The sequence below is a fragment of the Pongo abelii genome, chromosome 14, assembly GCF_028885655.2.
Source record: "Pongo abelii isolate AG06213 chromosome 14, NHGRI_mPonAbe1-v2.0_pri, whole genome shotgun sequence".
Taxonomy (NCBI): domain Eukaryota; kingdom Metazoa; phylum Chordata; class Mammalia; order Primates; family Hominidae; genus Pongo; species Pongo abelii.
The window spans coordinates 96,495,333-96,505,129 of record NC_071999.2 but is presented as its reverse complement, the minus strand read 5'-3'; positions in this window follow the sequence as shown (position 1 = coordinate 96,505,129).

Here is a 9,797-nt window from a genome sequence, read left to right as displayed (position 1 = left end):
AGTATAGTTCTGTCTTAGAGTTTTCTTTTCTCATTTAATCTGTTTATTTTTTTCTTCTATATAGATTCATGGGAAACAAGAATATATCCCTACTCACCTGTCCTTTGAACAGATTAGTGAAAGACTGCAGTATATATGCCATATAAGGCACTTAAAATGATAAAACCAATATTTTGTGGCTTGGGATGCGTGTGTGTGTGTGTGCGTGCACACACGTGTGTGTGTGTGTGTATTGACTGTGTACTTGTGTTATTTGGGCTGTGTTTGAAGCACATCTTGTTCTTTCCCGATCTCACATTAACTACTTGAGAAATTCCTGGCCCATTTCTAAGGTCGGAAATGCCAAAAATGTGTGTGGGCAGAAGCTTCTGCAAAGAAGAGAGAGGATAAGATCCCAAATGAGATAAAGTTTTACTTAGCAAAAGCTACAGAGAGCCATAGGGAGGGAAATGGTTTTAAAGTACATGAAATAAGAGTGACTTGTAGCTTAAGGAATACAGGCTAGGAATTCCAATTCAGACTATTCAAAATTATATTGGTTTAACCACAGTTGGAATTTGATTTTTTTTTATGTTTAGACTTTGGCTTTCTTTTTATTCGCATGCTGTTCTACCATAGTTATTAGTATTATAGAAATACTTAATAAATTCATAAATTACTTAAAGATTGGCTTATATTATCAGAAATATTTTAGTTCAGGTGTGCTATCCTTCAGAAGAAGGAAAGGAGTAGAATAACATGTGTTTACATTTATTCTCTGGAATGTTTTTCATTCCTTGTGGAGTTCTCACTGATTTAGAGGCAAAATCTGATTGAATTGTTGTTCATGAGGCACTTCCAATGACTCTGGACCAGAATGAATCTTCTTATGAGGATCTTGGTGACAATGAGTATCGTAACCATGGGAAGACAGCTTCTGCCTCTCCACACAATCTCTGTTGTCCTAGTATTTTGAACACTTATGTCTGGGATTGGGGAATCTTATGATGGATTCCAGCAGAAGTGAACCTTCTCTAGGGAGTTTTGTTGCCTGCAAATATGCAGAAATGAGAACGTGTGTAGGTAACAGCCTGGCTTAGAAGAACATGTGAGCATCTGCTTGAGAACTCTGGGATTAATCTGAGGTGAAAAGAAGGAAGTTCAAATGCATTGAGCTCAGCAGTCCTGTGAGGGGAAGATGTATTAGCTGTATTTCCAGTTGCCCAGCTGAAAAAGAACACCTTATTCTCAATTTTATGTTCTTGCAAATTTTGCACTGGTACACATTTATTATAATGAACTTAATTTTGTTCTTTCTCCAAAATACAATTTTTCTAGTTTTAGTAGAACAGAGTATAGTAAAAGTACAAAAGTATAGTAAAAGAACAAAATAATTTATAACACAATGTTATAGTAAACAAGTATAGTAAAGGAACAAAATAATTTATAACACGTTATAGTAAACAAGTATAGTAAAAGAACAAAATAATTTATAACACAATGAAAGGTATGAAATTGCAAATTGTATTCCCATTCACGATAATGCAAACTTTTAGGCATTCTTTCCATGTCCTTTAAAAATATATATCATGCCTGGACATATGGAAAATTCTCTTGTCTGTGAGTGCCTGTTGCTGTAGGAAAAACCCCAAATGCTTATACTGTTACATGAGTCATATCCTGCTGGCCCTGCTGTTAGCCTGCGGGTCACACCACCACTCCACAGCCAAGGTGTTGCTCCCAAACTCTTCTCCAGTTTTGAGTTGGAAGTCTCCTTTTTGATTTATCTTATGTAATACCTTTTATCCTATTCAAGTGTCAATAGTCACTTCATTTATCACCAGAATGTTGCCATCAGTTCCCTCACTGTGTTATTCATTTAGATCTCAGTTGCTTGTCCAACCACCCTCTCCATTTTTGTGTTCTCTATGAAAGCCAAGTTCAATATAATTTACATTAGCTTTTAACACAGTATACTGCAAGAAGAATTCAGGTAAAATTATAATACAGTTCTGGAGTCCAGGGTAGGTTTCTCACCAAATACTGCATAATCCTTATATGCAGAGTGGCTAGGATACTGTTTTGTGTCCATTCAGTTTGGGATTTTATTTTATTTACCTTAATGATTCCGACTCTGAATGTTAGGACAGCACTCTTTCTGGATCCCATGATTGTATAAATTTGAGAGGTTATTTCCTGTTATCAGAAATGGATTTGCCATTGTGCACTGTCAGTGTAAACTTAGGGAAACTTTTGATCCAGTCACAGAGACCAGATATATGAAAAATTCTAAGGAATGTGAAGTTTCTTTTCTCAATTCTATTTACCCAAGTTTCACCAAATTGATTCTTACCTTGTAAATTACCCCCAAGGTGACATTGTACTTTCTTCTAATTTTTTCTGTCCCTTATCTCCAATTCTTCTTTTACCCCATCTTTCACCCTCTTGAATATCGTCTGTCATATGTGCCATCGCAGATCTTGTTCCTTATCAATCTTATGACTGGAATTGGACTTAAAGAGGTTACCACGTCCAGGGTAATATACTTCATTTTTAAAGGTGCTTTGAGTTAAAGAAATGAAGTGACATCAAGCCTGTGGACACAATTTCTTGGGCAAATGGTCTTTTAATGTGCTGTTTATATAAAAGTGCCTGCGATAGAAACACTGTGTGTCAAAAAGGATAGGGAGTGATGAGCTAGTAATGTGGATATTGTGGAAAGTAAGGAAGGGAGGATGCAGGAGTCCTCCTCTGTTTCTGCCAGGCTTAAAGGTGACCTGTTAAGGTAGCTGCAGTTTATTTGCATAGAAATAGGGAGGGAGGAGAAAGGGCTATACAGATGTTAACTTTGTCTTTCTTTGGCTTTCTTCTTTTTTAATCATATTTTATTCAGCTTTTCTAAAAATTTGGACTAACTGCCTATTATACACTAAAAAACAAAACCATAGAAAATAAAATGTCGAGTTAATTAAGTTCCTGGATAAGTCTAAATAATTAACAATTATTATAACTCTGTTTCTTCTCAAACTCACTCTTAAAAACTGTGCATAAAATTTTTAGATATTTTACATTGCATGATAAAGGTTGTAATCATATATTTATTTATATATATTAGTCAATATAGATATTGTTCATATTATATGCTATTACCTTTCACTCATTATTATGCTGAACAGGATTTAAGATTTCACTTATGAAGATTAAGTTGGGAGTGTTTATTAATTAATTTAAAAATCTATAAGCTAGATTGGTGTGGCATCTTTGTTCACTTTTAAAAGATTCTGATATAATTAAATTATTGATTTTTAAGACATCAGTCAGCATGCATGTATTGTGATGAGCTCTATTATGATGTTTTTTCCCCCTAGACATGATCATCTTAAACATTGTATATTTTAATATTATCTACTCAGAGACTTTTCTTTGCATGCAGATGTTAATTTCAAAACATGAACACAAAAATACATAGAGTTTTATTCATGAATGTTGTCAATCCTATAGCATCAACATTATAATATGAAGATTATTAAGCAAATCAAAAGGCAAGCAGCTGAAAATGTAGAAATGAAACTTGCTATTGAACTTGCTAAAGTACAGTATATAAATAATAATCATCCAAATATTATTTTAGCATTTTTCCTATTATCTCCTGGGCTTCATGTAATAAACACACTTTTTGTTTATGTAAATCAATGTTTTAACATCTACAAAATATTCACTGCATGTTCCCAAGTAAACTCTGGCTCACCTAAACGCATCCAGAGACTTAGATAATCCCAAATCATATGCTCTAACAGTCACAGTGAACATGAATTTTGCAGGGGAGACACTTTCACACATAGCTTGCCAATCCTAAACTCCTTCTTTTCCTGGCCCATTCCTTCTTGAGAGACACATAATGAAGGCATTTGCCCACAGTTCCTCTTTCTCCTTCTGCCTTCTGGTGGACCGTGGTGCTCCCTGAGTTACCCTCTCCTGCCTGGTGTGCTGTGTTTTTCCAGGGAACTGAGCTTGATAAAACCGCAAAACTCTCTCTCTCTTCAACTGCTTCTGGCCTCACCATGTCTCACCTAAGATAATATGGCTCAAACACTTAAATGAGTTTATTATTCTATATGTGGCCATTTAAACACATATATTTTCAAATAATAAACATAGGTTGAAACTCTATAATGAAACTCTAACTTAATAGTTAGGTTGAAACTCTACTATTTGAAATATATGTGCTTAAATAGCCACATACAGAATAAAATTATTGAATAATAAATGAAATTGCATTATTTCCTGTAAAGATAATAATTTAAAAATGCTTGTTCTCTCTTGGGAATAAATTAGAAGAATCTGATAAAAGCAAGTGGAGTGCAACATAATTATTTCTAATGACAATGACCTCTGTTTGTACTATTTCCTGTAGGAGAGATGAGGTGTAGTAAGTAAAAGGAAGAAGTTTGTTTGTAATAATTTATAAGATTTATTTCCCCACAATTTGAACAGTCGGAACAAATTGCAGGCTGAAATCCAGAAAGGAACAGTTTAAGTAGGGGTGTAATGAGAAAAGTCACAAGGACATTTTGGATATCAGTGCAGTGCCATTAATTTCACCAAACTGACTTTGTAAGCTTGGTCTGTCTCCACTGGTAATGTATAACTGTCTATGCTGATCGTTACATTATAATACATCTTTTGATATTAAAAATTATTGATAAAATAATTAAAATGAGAAATCTACATCTATTCTTATAACAAAGCTTAGAAAGTTGTGAAAGTATATGATGTTAAATTGAATAATAGTGACACAATGGATAATGTCTAGGGCACTTTTTAATGTGGAATTCTAGTTGTACCCAAACAATTTGTTAAAAAAAAAAAAAAAAAAACTCTCTTTCCATTGAGTTTTCTTTTCACTTTCATAATTAATTAATTGCCCTTATATGTCTGGTTCTATTTTGGACTCTCCAGTCTGTTCCATTTATTAATATGCCTATCTTTTTACACATACCATGCTGTCTTAACTATGAATTTATAGTGTGAGCTTTTCAACCTTATTTTTCTCTTTCAAAATTGTTTTGACTAATTTAATTTAGTTGCTTTTCATGTAAATCATAGAATCAAATTCTTAATTTATACTAAAATTATGCTGTTATTTCTTTTGAGTTTCACTGACAACATATAACATTTTTTGAAAAATTTACATATTTGTACAGTGAGTGAATCTTCCAATCCATAGTATGACATATCTTTCTATTTCTTTTTTTAGACGGAGTCTCACTCTTGTCGCAGAGGCTGAAGGGCAGTGGCACGATCTCCGCTCACTGCAACCTCCGCCTCCCAGGTTCAAGTGATTCTCCTGCTTCAGCCTCCTGAGTAGCTGGGATTACAGGTGCCCACCACCATGCCCAGCTAATTTTTGTACTTTTAGTAGAGATGGGATTTCTCCATGCTGGCCAGGCTGGCCTCGAACTCCTGACCTCAGTTGATCCGCCCTCCTGGGCCTCCCAAAGTGCTGGGATTACAGGTGTGAGCCACCGTGCCCGGCCATCTTTCTATTTCTTTAGGTCTGCTTTGTTTTCTTTCATCAGTGTTTTGTAGTTGTCAACATACAGTTCATGTACACATTTCTTTGATGTATACCCAGCATTTCATGTTTCCTGGTGCTATTGCAAATAGTTTTATTTTTAAAGTTTTAATTTCTGATTGTTCATTGCTAGTATTTAAAAATACAATGGATTTTTGTATATTGACCTTGTATCCTCCAACTTTCCTAAATTCACTTATTAGTTGTGTTTCCTTGTACTCATATATTGTTTGTGGGTTCATAGAGATTCTCTGTGTAGACAATCATGTCACTTTTAAGTAGTGTCAGTCTTATTTTTTCTTTCTAATATTATTTCATTTATTTCTCCTCCTTACATTATTGCCCCATCTCAGTTAGTTTCTTCACATCCATGTGCTGATAATCACTCTGCTGGAAAGGATACTTTGAAGATCTGTGGTGGTCCCTCTCTCTGTGCAAGTCTCTCCTTTTTTGTACTCTACCATGTGAATTGCAGTTATTTTGGCCTCCTTTAACCTCCAACTCCATCTCCCCAGCTCAAATTCTACTGGCTCTGCCCAGTCAACCCTCTCTCCAGGCATTAAGCTAGGGACAATCATAGGACTTTCATACTTCTTTGCCTCAAGGATCATTACTCGACACTGCCTGTTATCAAATATCTAAAAACATCACTCTATATCTTTTTTCAGGTTTTTGGTTATTTAAGGATGGTGGGTAAATATGTATTTGTTACTCCATCTTGGGTGGAAGCAGAATTTTCCACCATTTATATTTTTATATTGAATATGACCACATTGAAAGTAAGAATGATTTTTTTAAATGTGCCTTCATTTCCATTGCATGACAGAAACATCAGTGAATTTCTGCTAGGTAGAGTACATTCAGTACTGTAATGAAGGAAGATGATAAAGCCTAACTCAAAACTCTCTTCTACAAGAACATAGCATGACATTACAGATATTAAAATAAAAAACTGGAAGGACATGTTTTAATGTCCGTTCTTTCAAAAGCAGTGCCTGACACTTAAACCTGAGAACTAGCAATTTATTTGGGAGTAAATCTCATAGAATGGAAGGAAAAAATGACATTAGTGAGACAGAGAAGGAAGAAAACCCAAAATGTAAGAAAACCTTCCAGAATGACCATAAAAATCATCTCTACAAGGGATTGGAAGCTGGGCATTTATCTTTCAACCTCCTTTACTATTTGTTGATAATTTTCCCCCACGAGTGTGAATGTTGTGTTTTGACATCTCAATGTCCTTCCTTAAGCTTTAGAGAAAAACCTGAGACAGAAAAGTTTAGAGACTCTGTAGCGGGTGCCTGAGCTGGGATGTGGGGCATAATGTTCAAAACTTTATACTATAGCTGTGCTGAAATTTTAGTGACATCAGGAGTTGTGACAAAGGATAAAAAGGTGTTTGCCAGAAATCTAAATATTCTCCTGCTGCAAAAAGTCCATGGTAGACAAAAAGTCAATCAGGAAATAGGTCACTTGAAACTGCCTTTGGTACTACAGATTCATTACAGTCACCCAACAGTGTGTTCGAAGACCTAAGGAGAAAGGTGGGAAAACCAACAGAAAACCAGGTTAATGGACTTTTCTAGAAGCTTTTCAATGACAAGGAAAGTTATAGTACCAGGGAATGTACCAGACACAGCTACACTTTTTTCATAGAATAAAACTGAGGTCAAACACAAAGCAAGAAAAAGAATGCATCCCTGGTGCTCAGCCACTTCGCCCAACACAGTCAGAGAAATATCAAATAACCTGTAACTGAACAAAGATCATGTTCTCTTTCAACTTTACTTTTGCATCAATAAATGACCTAAGACAACAGTGCTAGCAATAGAACATTTCAAATAGTAAGTTTTCTTTCAACAATTCTATATGACAATTTTTTTATGTGTTAGGAAAAATCACACAAATGGTGAGTTTGTACTAAAAACACACTAACATATGGACAAGACAAGCTGTGCCTATAAAAATAGCTGTTTTAATCTAATTATAAATAATAAATTTCAACATGGAAATTTAAAAAATACCATAAAACACAATACAAAATATATTTATGGGAAACATAATATGGTTCTTAACTTCCAGATTATATTAACAAATTAAAAATTGAGAAAGAAAAATAATGAAGAATAATATAGTGAGTTCAAGGTACATGAAAGAAATGAATTATTAACAATTATTAACATGAATTATGAAAGTACATATGAAAGTGTTAAAATTCTAAAATTGGAAATTAAAGGATGATGAAATATATACTAAGCAATTCATGCCTTAAAAACTGCAGGAATGGCACCATTAGCATATACAAGGAGCAGCAAATTAAATTAAATATTAGTTGAACATATAGGGAACTTTTTGTTAATATTAAGTTTTAGCATGAAAATTTGGTAGTTAAGTCACTTTCTGAATAAGGAATTTAGTATCAGTGCATGTACATAATAATTGTCAAAGTAAAGGAGAAAATGAAAGAACCAAACATAATTATAGACTTTAGCATGCCCATCTAAGACTGCAACATGGCAAGTAGCTAAACATTGGTTATATAATAATAAGTAAAATTATGAACAATTATGATCAAATGATAATGATAATCACCTATTTTAAATACTTTCCATGTGTCAAAGTTTTTAGGCAGAAAAAACATCTGCCAGTTTGCCAGATTATATTGCTTTTCTTTTATCATTATATTTTTATCAAATAGGGAGTTCGTATCTTTCTTTTGAATTCTATGTGACACAGTCAACTTTCTTGGGAAGTATTCATGAGCTTAAAAATATAAATAAATAGATGAAAATACTACACAAAGCTCAGGACATTTATCTGAAGCATGGGAAACGAAGATAAATGTTATGATTTTTAAAAATCAGTATTTTGGTGGCTTTTATTAAAAAAATAGGCAATAATAAATGCTGGCAAGGATATCGAGAAAAGGGAACCATTTTACACTGTTGATGGGAATGTAAGGCAGTACAACTCTTATGGTGAAAAGTTTAGAGGTTCCTCAAAAAACTAAAAATAGAGCTACCATATGATCCAGCAATCTCACTGCTGGGTATCTACCCAAAAGAAATCAGTGTTTTGAAGAGATATTTGTACCCTCATGTTTACTGCAACACTATGCACAATAGCCAAGATTTAGAAGCAACTCAAGTATCCATCAAAAGATGAATGGATAAAGAAAATGTGCTCCATATACACAATGAAATATTATTCAGCTATAAAAAAGAATGAGTTCTGTCATTTGCAACAACATGGATAGAACTGGAGGTCATTATGTTAAATGAAATAAGCTAGGCACAGAAAGCCAAACTTCACATGTTCTCACTTATTTGTGGGATTTAAAAATCAAAACAATTGAACTCAGAGAGATAGAAGGTAGAATGACAGTTACCAGAAATTGAGAAGGGCAGTGCAAGTTGTGGGGGAGATGGCTAATTGGTACCAAAAAATATTAAGAAAGAATGAATAAGATTTAGCATTTTAAAGGACAACAACATGACTATATTCAATAATAATTTAATTGTACATTTAAAAATAGCTAAAAGAATATAATTGAATTTTTTGTAACACAAAGGATAAGTATTTGAGGGGATGGATACCCCATTTATCCTGATGTGATTATTACCCATTTTATGCCTGTAACAAAATAGCTCATATACTTCATAAATATGTACACCTACTACACATGCACAAAAGTTAAGAATAACTTTTTTAAAAGAGCCTTTCCAATGTTAACAAAGAAAAAATAACATTTTTAAAATATCTAATATTTAATGTTAATGGGTAATAGACACTTTGCTTATATTTCACATTCAGGGAACATTTAGCTGCTATGGTAGCAATATGAGGTAAGTATATATCATACCCATTTTACTCATGAAGAAACTGATGCATAGAGATTAACCTGGCAATTTCATATAGCCAGGGATATGGGGGCTCTGTGTCCCCACCTGAATCTCATCTCCAATTGTAATCCTCCCATGTTGGGGGAGGAGCCTGGTAGGAGGTGATTGAATCGTATGGGCAGACTTCCCCCTTGCTGTTCTCATGATAGTGAGTGAGTTCTCAACAGCTTTGGTTGTTGGACAATGTGTGGCACTTCCCCCTCTGCTCTCTCTGTCTCCTGCTCCTCCATGGTAAGACATGCTGGCTTCCCCTTCACCTTCTACCACGATTGTAAGTTTCCTGAGGCCTCCCAGTCATGATTCTTGTAAAGCCTGTGGGACCATGAGTCAATTAAACCTCT